The sequence below is a fragment of the Heteronotia binoei genome, chromosome 2 (assembly GCF_032191835.1).
Source record: "Heteronotia binoei isolate CCM8104 ecotype False Entrance Well chromosome 2, APGP_CSIRO_Hbin_v1, whole genome shotgun sequence".
In the NCBI taxonomy this organism is placed as follows: Eukaryota; Metazoa; Chordata; class Lepidosauria; order Squamata; family Gekkonidae; genus Heteronotia; species Heteronotia binoei.
In genome coordinates, this window is record NC_083224.1 from 56,913,062 (window position 1) to 56,926,766 (window position 13,705).

At 41.4% G+C, this 13,705-nt stretch overlaps 1 protein-coding gene across 3 annotated transcripts in view; it reads right to left on the bottom strand.

Annotated features, from left to right (window-relative positions):
* PHF20 (PHD finger protein 20) overlaps positions 1-11,658 on the bottom strand; it is an 89,607-nt gene extending 77,949 nt beyond the window's left edge. For all 3 annotated transcript variants that reach the window (XM_060231030.1, XM_060231029.1, XM_060231028.1), the window contains exon 1: positions 11,486-11,658. The gene's annotated coding sequence lies outside the window, so the exon portion shown is untranslated. The remainder of the gene's footprint in view (positions 1-11,485) is intronic.
* Between the last annotated feature and the right edge of the window lie 2,047 nt (positions 11,659-13,705).

Below are 13,705 nucleotides of genomic sequence, written 5' to 3' on the forward strand. Positions count from 1 at the left end.
TCCTCCACTGCGAAGACTGCCCATTTATACTCACTCTCTGCTTCCTATTAATTAGCCAGTTTTTGATCCACAAGAGGAAGAGGAAGAAGAATTATTCTATTTCCTGCCTCCTTGACAAGATGGTGGAAAGCACCCAAGATGGCCTCCGACTCAGAGGGAGAACGACTGGTGCTTGCACAGGGGACTACCTTTACCTTTATAGAAGGCGCTATTTAGAATAGCAGTTTGCATGATCCACTAAGGAGTTAATAACATTCAAAACAGTAACAATTAATAGCATATTATTATTAAAAAGGTCAACACTGGATAACTCACTGAAAATGTCGAGACAGTGTGTGATTGCAATAAAAAAGGCCAACACCATGGTGGGAATCATTAGAAAGGGAATTGAAAACAAATCAGTCAGTATCATAATGCCCCTGTATAAATTGATGGCGCAGCCTCATCTGGAGTACTGTGTACAATTCTGGTCATCGCACCTCAAAAAAGATATTATAGCATTGGGAAGAATGCAGCAAAGGGCAATTAGCATTATTAAAGGGTTGGAACATTTTCCCTAAGAAGAAAGGTTAAAAAGCTTGGGGCTCTTTAGCTTGGAGAAACATTGACTGAGGGGTGACATGACAGAGGTTTACAAGATTATGTATGGGATAGAGAAGGTAGAGAAATAAGTACTTTTCTTCCTTTCTCACAATACGAGAACTCGTGGACATTCAATGAAATTGCTGAGCAGTTGGGTTAGAACAGATAAAAGGAAGTACTTCTTCACCCAAAGAGTGACTAACACATGGAATTCACTGCCACAGGAGGTGGTGGCAGCTAAAAGCATATACATATAAGACATAAGCATAGACATAGAAATAAAAACATAAAGGAAGCCATGTTGGATCAGGCCAATGGCCCACCCAGTCCAACACTCTGTCACACAGTGGCCAAAGAAACCAGGTGTCATCAGGAGGTCCACTAGTGGGGCCAGGACCTCCCACTGTTGCCTCCCCAAGCACCAAGAATTCAGAGCATCACTGCCACAGACAGAGAGTTCCATCTATACCCTGTGGCTAATAGCCACTGATAGACCTCTGCTCCATATGTTTATCCAATCCGCATATTCAACCTTTCTGTATAATCTTGTTATCTTTGCCTTTTAATCAAAACCACAAGTCATCAATTCATTTTTTCCTTTTTTATGCAAGAAGTCCATAAAGGGTTTCCATGTATGCATAAAATTAAGTAAAATTTTATGTTTCATCAGAGACATAAGTTTGGTCATCTCTGCAAATTACATCACCTTGACCAGCCATTGTACATATATTTGCAGTTTTCCATTTCTGAGCATATAACAGACTTGCTGGTGTTGTCATATACATAAACAAAGTTCCATTCATCTTCTCAAGCTGTTTATCAGTTATTCCCAACAAAAAAGTCTCTGATTTCATTTGTATGCCAGTCTTTAAAATCAACTCCATGACTGCAGTATTTGTATCCAATATTTTTTAGCATTCTTACAAGACCACTATATATGATAAACTGTCTGTTCATGATGCCGACACTTCCAGCATTTATTCTTAAAATATTATACAAGGGCATCCGATGAAGCTGATGAGCAGTAGATTCAGATTCAGGATGAACAAAAGGAAATACCATTTTACACAGAGAGTGATTAAAATGTGGAATTTGCTGCCAGAGGATGAAGTGATGGAATAAACAACTTTAAAATGGGATAAGACAGATTCATGGAGGATAAGTCTATCAATGGTTACTAGTCATGGTAACTGAGGGGAACCTCCACATTCAGAGGCAATAAACCTCTGAATCCCAGAGCCAAGGAACAACATGTGGGGAACACCTTTGTGTCTATGCCCTGTTATTGGCTATCCAGGATGCTGGACTAGATGGACCACTAACAGCTAACACATCAATTGTTAAGGCGTTTATTAAGCAATGTACAAAACTGATGTTCCTGTATGAGCTGTAACTACTTTTAATAACTGAAGCAACTTTAACATCATCAAATGGGAAGGTTACAATTAGGTATTACAATAAACTGATCAATCTTATTGCTCATCCGACCATTCAGTAGCAGTTCACGTGTACCACCATTTTTTATTTAATACATCACTGCATTTAATTTTTATGGTATGCCAGTGGTTTGCATGCTGAGAGGTACACTCCTGTCATAGACACTTGAATAGAGACATAACTGAAGGAGTCCTCAGACTTTTTCATGCTATATATTTTGAGAAGGGAAACTGATTCCCTCAATGGATTTCAGAAGTGACTGCTTCCCCACTGCCTCATCCTCCCAATTGATCTAGGAAATTCAGGAAGAACTTGTTTTTACTCTAACAAGTTCTTGCATGTGCAGATGTCCTGTCCAAGTCCTCTAATGGCAGTATTTTATTAACCACAATGACCAGATTTTTATGCAGCAGCAAACTGAATACAACACCACATGAGAATTTCCATGCACTCACATACAGAACAGATTACTGGTGTCAGGTTGGGGGTAAAAAGATATAGCAAATGCAGAAGAGCAAAAAGTCTGAAAAACAATATAGTAAGCAACACTTAAATCTTTACATCTTCAATTTAATGGCTATGTTTTATATCATAATTAGTTGCAAGAACAATTAAAATCTCATGGACCCTACATTTTACAAATCCCTATCATGAATGGTTAATCCAAAGTAGAAATGGTAGCTGTCTATAATCCATAACATAATTTTTAACAACTAACAGGGAAGCGACCACTATACCACAGCACTAATATCTAAACCCGTCCCAGTATAAAAATAGAGCACTAAACAATATTTACCAACAGTATTGTATGCAGTGCCAAATACAAACGAATAATATTGATGCCATTTTGGATTTTAGGACTGAAACTGCAAATGCATTGTGTGTGTGTATACAATGAATTTTAACTATTTTACTATATTTTATTTTAACATTATGTATTTTAACTGTTGTTAGCTACCCTGAGCCCAATAGAGGAGGGCAGGATATAAATATAATAAAATAAAATAAATTTAAAAATTAGAAGCCCTTGCAAATAGACAAGACCATGAAATAAGCAAAAGCAATTACTAGATACCACTCAGGCATGCTATTGCTACTATTATTTCAAATTCATCATTCCTAGAAACACTGTAAAAACAGCAACACTTTAGTGGAAAAGTTTCTGTGAAATATTCTTCTTGCACTATATAGCAGTTTTGATTCTACAAACATGGCCTTTCCTGCCTTCCCCCACCAGCCTTCTGAAAAGCTGATGCTGAGAGCCACAGGACCCCTGTGAACAAAATACTGTGATGGAATGAAGGGGCTATTGTGGATATGAGAAATCAGGCAACATCACTTCTCCTTGCTCTGCTATCAAGTATTTTCTCCTAGTGTAAGTACCTCTTTTCAGCACAACAGAAAAGCAAAGGCAATGTGCACTGATTCTCTCCCATAACAATTCTGCACATGCCCTATTGATTAAGTCAGTAGTTCTCAAACTTTCTGAAGTGACACCCACATCTAAACTTACCTCACATTGAGGCCCACTTGCAAAATCAACGAATACTCCCTCGCATTCTTAACATTAAATGCAGTTAAAAATAAACTATATATTTTCCAGTTTTGCAGTTATAAAGCTATAATGTTATTTTGCCCATTCTGCAGGGGAAAAAAACACAATTCACTCTATTTCTTTTCCTCCTCCTGGGTCTCATGACCCACCTGCAAGAGAGCTGGAACTCATTTTTGTGTCCCAAGACACAGTTTGAGAACCACTTAATTCAACCAAAGGACAATTTTTTGCTGTGGAGTGAAAACGGTACATTACCCATTACTGCAATGCTAATTTTGATCCTTCTTCAGTGGTTTAATAAGAATACAGATAATAAGAAAAGAAAGTTAGGTTTTAGGGTGCAGAAGACTGCTAGAAGGAAAGGGGAGCCTGTTTGTTCTTTCTTTTTTTAAGGGAGGAGCAGATACATGCTTGCAGGGTGTATGAGCATCTTATCCAAGTAAGAAAGTACCTTGTCTATAGATAACCAGATTTAAAATAAGAAAATATTCCTGAAACAGAACCAGATAACTTTAAGGTAGAAGGCAGGCGGCCAGTCTTGTGACAGTTCCAGGCACTCAAAGAAGAGAGAAAGTATGTCATACATAAGCCTCATTTGGGGCAGAAGCTCACAGCAGCAGAGCTCCAGAACCTCTAAATTTTATTGTGCTTTCTTTCTTAACACCCCCCCCCCAATACTTGCTTCTAGGCTCCATTGTTCAACCCCCCGTGAAAATTTTGCTGAAATCTAAGATTTGATAAACTTTCTAATATTTCCCCCCACAAAAAAGGGAGAATAACCAAAACATATATAGCAGACAGATGAAAATCTTCATCATGCCACTGTGGCCACATATTAGAAAGTAATTTAAAAAGAATGATGGGACTGGGAATAAGGTTTATTATGACAATTATAATTCAAGAAGCATTTTAAGGTATCTGAGCTGATATAATGTAGTACACCTTCTTGTGATGTCAGGAGTGTATGGCAATGAGTATATACAAATGAGTTGTGCTAATAAGCTCCAACACATATTTTTCTATCCAATGACCCCTGTACATAAGGGACATAACAATTAAACCAGTAAGTATAACAGCATAAAAAACCAAAACAAAACATTTTTCTAAATGCTTTGGGGGCTTAGAAAAATGTTTGGATGGTAGTGTAAGTCTATCGTAATGTAACTACTAACAATTCTGGCAGCTAATTTCAGCTTTTGCAGAAGACATCTTGGAGGGCAACAAAAACTGCAAAAGCGGTAAGACTCAAGACCACTGCAGGATAGACAAATGAGCTTGCACACCAAGAGTTGGATCCAATAGAAAAGCTTGCTAAAAAATTTAGTTTCCTTTCCTCCCATCCGCTTGTTCTTTGTCCAAGAAAGCCTCTCTGAGATTAAGGGGAACACCTGTGATGAAAATGCAACACCGTACAGAGAACTGCACAAAAAAGAGAGGACTGGATGAAACTGGCTCCTCCCCCTCTGGTTCCCTGGGGAAGGAAGGAAAGAGCCAGAACTTCCTTTGCCCAGTTCCCTGGATCCCATGGGAGGAACACAAAGAAAGCACCTTTAAGACTAATGAGTGCTAATATTTTAAGCATGTTTTATCTTAGGTTTTTTAAAAAATCTTAATTGTGCTTGTCTGTGTTCTTTATAAAGTTTATATCTTTATATGGCCCGGTCTGACTGGCCAGGCCTGACAAGGTCTCATTTAGGTCACATTCAGCCGTCATAACAAACTAGTTTGACACCCCTGATATAGACAATTATGATTTTCCATACTCTACTTTGAAACATTCTATCAACATGTACTACACTGCAATGAATTAGTTCAGTTTGTTACTGTGATTGCATAAAAGAAAAGTTGAGCTAATAACAGTTGAGAAAATAAGGAGCAAAATTCTGACAAATGCCACTATATGCAATTAATACTTAGCATCGACTTGTCTAAATGCATGTTATTCAATTGTTTTTTAAAAGATACTAATACTGATAACTGGAATCTCTTATGTCAAATAAAAGCAAAATTCAATGCACCTGTTCTCTTATTTTCTGAGTTGTTTGTGGTACCTCTAAATGTTTTAGCAGAAGTCATCAATGTTTCTAGTCTCCCTGTTATATTTTGCATAATCTTTCCTGCTCATCTTTGCTTAGCCATTTCAGCATATTTTCTTACTGTATCGATGCAAGTCCAAGCCTGATAATCTAACTAAAATTATGGGATTACTAGTGTTATGTTTGCATTATGGTTTAGCTATCAAGCATAGGTGATGTAAGCAGAAATAAAGGGTGCTGACAGGGTGTAAAAATTCTGCAAGATTTTGACATCAATTTGCCTCCATATGCTTCTGCTGTTGTCTGTAAAGTTGTCAGCATCTTGAACTTTCTTAGATACAGATGCTTTCTTTGACCATGATCAATCAGGTAAGAAAAATTTCTACTCCAGTTGATGGTAGTGGTGGAATACCTTATTTGAATTCCAATGAAATTTATTATTTCTCCATAATATGTGAGTGCATAAATGTAAAGTGATGAACACTTTGATTTTTCAGCATACAAAACACAGGGATTTGCTCAATTATGTTTACAAACTCACCCTTACCTTTACAATTGAGGGAGTGATTTAGAAATACCTATATATTAGACCAATACAAGTGGGGGCTGGCAATAATCACAGGGTACAGGGGATCTCATCTCCCCTGCAATTTTCTTGCAGGGTCCAATGTGGCCCCAGGGCTTCCCTGCAGCAGTCATCAGGCTCTCTGCCTCCTCCTGCCTCTCTCTCAGTTGCTCATCTAGAGCTGCTCTGGATGAGCTTGCCAAGGCTTCCTTCCCCCCATCCCCACTGTCGATGGCTTGTCCTGAGCTGCTCTAGGCAGGATCTCTGAGGCTGCCTTCCCTCTCTCCCTCCTTGTGGTGTTGCCTGAGAACCACTCTCAGTGGCCCCAAGCAGGTCCCAGCATCAGCTGTTGCAGTGGCTGGCCTCTAGAATTCTGCTGCAGTGCCACCAGATTCAGCCACCACAAAGGCAAAGTGCTTTAATTTTTAAACATTTATATTTTACTGCACATCAGGGGAGTTCCCCATGCTTGCAGAAATATCTCTTCCGTGTCTGTGGGGCCCTGATCCACCAATTTATCTACAGATAGGAGCCACAGGTGGCTAATTATATATTGATGCCACATGCAGATTACAAGGTGCACAATAGCGGTTCATGGCTATTGGAGGTTTCACAGACATGTCTACTCCATGCATTGCTGCCTATTCCCCAGATCAATGAGTTTGAGGCAAAACTACTTCAAGTCACAAGAGCACTGCAAGCATGCCATACCATGTTCTAGAGGGGCAGGATTTCATACTCTAGGGTTGTGACAAATCTGTCAAAAAGGCAGTCTACCACTACAGTAGACATAATGAGGAAGGGATCAACATACCTATCCACCTAAGAGTTTTCTTACCTTATTGGTCATTCAAAAAATTTTTTCAGAAGCATTAAATATACACTTGCAATATCAAACTAAACTCTTAAATTTGCTAAAGAGAGACAAGAAACTATAGATGACACAAATAGAAATCAGAAGTCTAAATACAGCATTCCAGCAACTGGCATGTAGAGACAAAGAGAACCAGTGTAAAGAAATACAACAGAACAACAATACAAAGGAAATACAAAGGAAGAACAAGTGATTTGTTCCACAAGATCCAAGAAATCAAAGGGAAATTTAAAGCACAGTTAGGTATGTTGAAGGATCAACATGGAAATACATAACTGGACAGGACAAAAGAAAGAAAAGATGGTAACACCACAGCAAAAAACTATATGGAAGAGATGAAAGGATGACAGATTCCTTCCAAGAAGAAACTTCTGAAGAACCACCTACCATTTTAAAAAGTGAAGTGAAACCTGCACTGACAGCAATTGGGAAACACAGGAGTAAATAGGATATCGATAGAGCTATTCCAAGACACCAAAACAGAGTCCATCAAAATCTTAAGAACATGCCAACAAATATGGAAAAAAGCCCCACAGACTAGAAAAAAAGCCCACAGACTAGAAATGCTCAATCAAAACTCCAATTCTAAGAAAGGAGATGTCAAAGACTAAAGCAACTATCAGTCCATTGTAGGGGTGGACATGAACTGTTAAAATGGAGGATCATGGTTTTCATTAAACCTCCCACGAACTTCCACAAACTTATCCATTGCACAAACCAGTTCGAGCTTTGGAAAGTTGATGGGGCTGCAGCCCCACCCAGCTCTGAAATTCACTTTCTAGTTGGGCCACTGAACCAGGAAGTAAGCTCCAAAGGCATTTAAATTCCTTCAGAGCCTGCAAGAACCCTCCCATGGACCTCACAAATTTCCACGAAAACATAGAGGTTTGTGGGCAAATCATGGGATCTGAACCCCTAGTTTGCGAACCATGACCAATGTGGTTTGTGCTCAAATTGGAGTTCATTTATTAGTTCATGTCCATCCCTAGACCATTGCTTTAATCTTTTATACAAATAAAGCTATGTTCAAAATCTTACAAAGAAGTATGTTAACATATATGGAACAAGAAATGCCAGGTGCTCAAATGGATTCAGAAAAGGAAAGAGGCACTAGAGATCATATTGCAAATTTACTTTGGTTACGGAAACATACAGGAAAATTTCAAAAGAAAATTAGCTTGTTTTTCACAGATTACAGCAAAGTTTTTGACTGTGTGAATCACTAAAAGTTACGGCTGCTTTTAAAGAAACGGGTTTTAAAGAAATCAGTTTTGATGAACAACCTGTTTGCTATGCAAGAGGCTACTGTTAGGACAGAATATGGGGAAACAGAATGGTTTCAAATTGGCAAAGGGGTCAAACAAGGATGTATTTTATCTCCCTGTCTGATCAATCTATAGGCAGAACACATCATAAGGAAAGCTGTATTTGATTTAGACAAAGGTGGAGTGAAAACTGGTGGAAGGAATATTAACAATTTGAGATGTGCAGATGCCATATTAATGGTAGAAAACAGTGAAGACTTAACACAACTAATGCTGATGGTTAAAGTACAAAGTGCCAAAGCAGGATTACAGCTGAACATCATGAAAATAAAAGTAATGACTACTGGGAATTACACGACTTTAAGGCTGACAATGAAGAAACTGAAATTGCTCATGATTTTCTATTCCTTGGTTCCATCATCAGCCAAAAAGGAGACTGAAAACAAGAAATCAGGAGATTGAGACTGCGAAGGACAGCTATGACGGAGCTAGAACAGATTCTTAAGAATATGTTGCTGATGACCAAGATCAAGACAATTTATACCATAGTATTCCCCATTACTATGCATAGCTGGCAATGAAGAAAGCTGACATGAAGAAATGTGGCACTGGAGGAGTTTGATGGATACTATGGACTGCCAAAAAAACAAATAAGTGGGTTCTACATCAATTCAAATCAGAATCTGCTGTCAGAAGATGTTGTGATGCCCACAGGTATAGATGGCTTTAAAAGGTGATTAGGCAGATTCAAGGAGGTTAGGTCTATCAGTGGCTACTAGCCAAGGTGACTAAAAGGAACCTCTCCAAATTCAGAAGCAATCAACCTCTGTGCCAGGTGGCAACATCAGGAGAAAGCCTCTATGCCCTGTTGTTGGACCTCCCAAGGAACTGGTAGGCCACTATTTAAGAAAGGATGCTGGACTAGATGGACCTCTGGTCTGATCCAGCAGGACTCTTCTTATGTTAACTCTCTTAAAAGCTAAAATGACTAAACTGATGCTATCCTACTTTAGTCACATCATGAGACATCCCTGGAAAAGATAATAATGCTAAGAAAAGTTGAAGGCAGCAGGAAAAGACCCAGCATGAGGACTTACTCAGTCAAGGAAACCATGACCCTCAGTTTCCAAGATCTGAGCAAGACTGTTAACAATAGGACCTTATGGAGGTCATTAATTCATAGGTCATTAATTCACAAGTTGGACAGAAAACAGATAGAGCTGAGAACTTACCACACACACACACACAATATCAAAACAGAATACAGAATAGTTCTCATTAAAATTCTCTCTCTCTCTCTCTCTTTGTAAAGAGTTGATCAAGGCACTATTACCTGATTTACAGCCTTTGTATTCTACCATCAAACACACCTGTGTGCTGATACCTTATCTTCTAATGAAAGATACAGTTTCAATGGAATAGCATTAACATCTGACAAAAATGGAAAAATATAGTTTATATGCACACTGTACACAGGTCCACTAATTTTTGCCATCAAGTCACAACTGACTTCTGGCAACCCCATTGTTTTTTCAAGGCAAGAGACATTCAGAGGTGGTTTGCCATTGCCTGCCTCTGTGAAGTGACCCAGGACATCCTTGGTGGTCAGTCTCCCATCCAAATACTAACCAGGGGTGGCCCTGCTTAGCTTTCAAGATCTGGTGAGATCAGGCAAACAATGGTTATTCAGGTCAAGGCATAGCATTTTAACATCTAACAAGAACAGAAAGATAAAGGTAGTTTATAAGCACTCTGTACACAGCAAGTCTACTACCAACACTTTGAAAAGTCCTTCTGAGTCCATATGAATTAGTATATGAAAGGTATATTTATTCCACTTGCACAGGCAACAAAACTGTACAAGATGGCGCACACCATCATTCTAGACTTTCCTTGCCATAATTAACACAACTAATTCTACCGAAAACTAGACAGGATGTCGCTACACAGATAAATGCACAAAGTTCTCCACTGCATTCTACTTTCAACTGGCACTAACAAGAGAATTAATACATATGGTGCACATGACCCAACATTCCTCAGAAGGCCTTGCAAACATGATGCCTGTAACCAACATGAAGGGAACTGACCAACTCAGTCCCTATAAGTCATAAGGGTAATCAATTAGCAAAACAAATGTTATGTGACTACAACACTCATTGTGCCCAGCCATAAAATATATACTTTCAGGTTCCAACCATTCATCATTATCATTCCTCCACTTGAACTGTTTACTGCTACCAATGGAGGAATAAACAACTTTAAAGTAAGTCACTACGACATGGCACAGTTACTGGAAATTACGTTTTCCATATTTTAAAAATCCTGAAGGACTAACAGAAGCCAGAACATTTACATGACCCAACCCAATTCGCCATACATACGGCACGTATCTATGCATGTTTACTCAGAAGTAAGTCGTGCTGTGGGTTTACTCCTAGCTATCCTTGAAGGGGAGGGAGCTTCAAGCAAAACATTAACTTCCGAGTTATTTCAGAAGTGAAAGCCTAAATGTGACTTCGTCCTAACCGGACGTTCTCTCCAAAGGGCTGTGTGGTCAACTTGGCTGATGCAGAACCTTGCGACTGCCAAGATCAAGGTCACGTTACTGACATCCTAGAAACACAGCATCCCTTTCAGCCGAACGTGAAGCGCGCCTGCCCCTTCGCTTTCTGGCCGCTGACGGGGGCCGGGCAAGCGTCACAAGCCGTCGGAGGGCGGGGGTGGGGAAGAGACGAACGAGGGCCGGACGGTACGCTCAGTGTGACCACCCAAGCACTCCGAAAGGCCGCTTTCTGAAGACTCCATCCACACCCACCCGTCCCATCCCCAACGGAAGAACTACGGGGCCGCTAGACAAGCTTCTCGCCAACGCCATGCGGGCACTTCTCCTCCACGCTGCTCAGACGCCACCGCAGGGCCCGGCGCGCCCGCCTGGAGTTGCCAGAACGGCTTCCACGAGCCATGCGGGTCCTCTCATCCTCTGCAGACACAACCGGCTCCGCAGAGAGGAAAGAAGCGCCACCCAAGCCCCGGGACCCTCACTCACGCAGCCCCGGTCGGTCCCCGCCCCTCTCCGCCTTTGTGAGGCCGGCCGCGGCGGGAAGGCTTTTACGTTCAAGGCCAGGCCGTCTCTCCCGTTTTCTTTAAGGAAACCCAGCGTGTTCTTACCGAGGGCTTCGTATGGGAAGACGGACGACCAAGGAGCGAATGCTTCACTCCGGCTCCGCTGTTCGAAGCCTACCCGGCGCCACCAACCGAGCAGCGCCACAAAATGGCCGCCACGACTGCGGTGCCGCTAGCTCGCCCGCCGCCTACCGTGAGCGGGGAGGGAGGGGGTCCTCCGGTAGGAGGGGCTATGTCAAGGGGGCGTGGCTTCTAGCAGGCGGGGGAGCTGCGTCTTCCATGCCGCCGTCATCCTTCTGTCAGGAGCAAAATAATGTTGCTTGTTTCCTCGCTGACCCGGGGCTTCTGCCCACCCAGCGCTGCCTAAGCCAGGAAGTCCCAAGTAACTCTCCGCTAACCAGCAATCGTAATTCACACGCCCCTGGGCTCAATGCGCCAAGTATTACCTGCGATAAACTTTTAAGTATGCAAAACAAATTGTAACGGCCGTGTGGGTCCCGAAGTAAAATCCAAGAAACCAGAACACGATCCATATAATGGCAAAACAGTGTACTCGCTAGAACCCTGATGAAGAGTTCCGGTAAACGGGAAAGCTCCCACGCTGTTAAGTGACGTGTGGTTGGCTCTAACGGGGTAGGCTAGCCGGATCTTGAAAGCTAAGCAAAGCAGGGACAACCCTGGTTAATTCGTGGATGGGAAACAACCAAGAAAGTTTAGTCTAAGGTTGCTTCACAGAAGCAGGCAATGACTACCTTCTGAGCGTCTCAGGACTTGAAAAACCCTATGGAGTTGCCATAAATCAGCTGCGACGACAGCAAGAGGTTGTGATTCTTGAAATAGCCTTCCTCCAGTCGAAGGAGGCTTCCTCCAACCTAAGCGGCTCTTCTTTCCGCATAAGAGCAACTTTAAGTGTAGGAAGGATTGAAACTTGAACCAAAAAAGAAATGGGGGTATAAATATTTAACTAAATAAATACTTTCCTTATTTCAGTGGTAGGATAGGAGCAATGTTCCCTCTAAGCTGTGAAGCCTTGTGAGCAAAAATTCTACTTTGGAGCTACTGGCATTAAAGTTGTAAGCAAGTGATCTGGCTGCTGCATAAATTTGAGCTAAGACAAAAATGTGTGAGCCGGGAACTAAAAAACTGTGCGCTAGCTTGCACTAACGCAGCTTAGCGAGAACACTGGATAGAATTAGGATCCACCCCAATAAAAGGCATTATTTGAGTAGTTAGAGCCAGTGTGATGCAGTGATTAGAACGTTGGACTACGACAGGGGTCCCTGACATGGTGCCCATGGGCACTGTGGCATCTATCAGCAGCTTTCCTGAGGCCCGCCAAGTGTTTTTCTAACCTTAGTGGGGCCATGTGGGGCTCCTGCCCAATTGGGCCTCTAGTTGGCCATTGAAGATCCGATTAGCTCTACAGATTAAAATAACGTTTCAGCAGCTGCTGCCACCACAGTGTAGCTTGTATTCTCTCTCATTCCTCTTTCCCAGTGTATTTCTAAAATTATCCCTCCTCACCTTGCACTTGGCTTCAACTCCTGTGGAAGCCACTTTGTGGGTGGTTCTTCCTCCAGTGGCAGCTGTTTTGTGGTTGCACCCACCATTCCATGCTAGAACACCAAGTTGTTCAAATCTCCAGCCTGCCAAGGAAACCTGCTGGGTGATCTTGGGCCAGTCACGTATTTTCAGTCTAATCTACCTCACAGAGTTGTACTGAAGATAATATGGAGGTAAGAGTGATGTAAACTGCTTTGCATCCCCCTTGGGAAGAATGGTGGGGGATAAAGTAAATAAACGGGCTTTTTTAAAAGTCATAATCTCTAATGCTTAATAAACCACCTTTGTTTGCTCCCCATTTTAATGAAGAACTACCAAACCCTTCTTAGTCACATTTTTCCTATATTTCCAGTTCCCCTTGGTACAGTCCCGGAGGTCTTTTTCTACTCTAAAAATCCATAGTAATTGTGGGAAAATGGCAAAAAAATAGTGTAAAACATCTAATTATGTCACACACACAAACCAGTTCTGCATCATTCAGAGAGTTTCCACATCCAGAGGCAGTAACCCTCTGAATATGCTGAGACAACATCTTGAAGAGGCCTTAACCTCTATGACCTGTTCATTGGACCACCATCGGTCCTGTTCATTGGTTGTCCATTGTGTGCAAGATGGTGCCGCACTAAATGGAATACTGGTCTGATGCAGCAGGGTACCTCTTAAGTTCTTAAGATTTTCTTGGGAGCTGACAATCCAAATTGA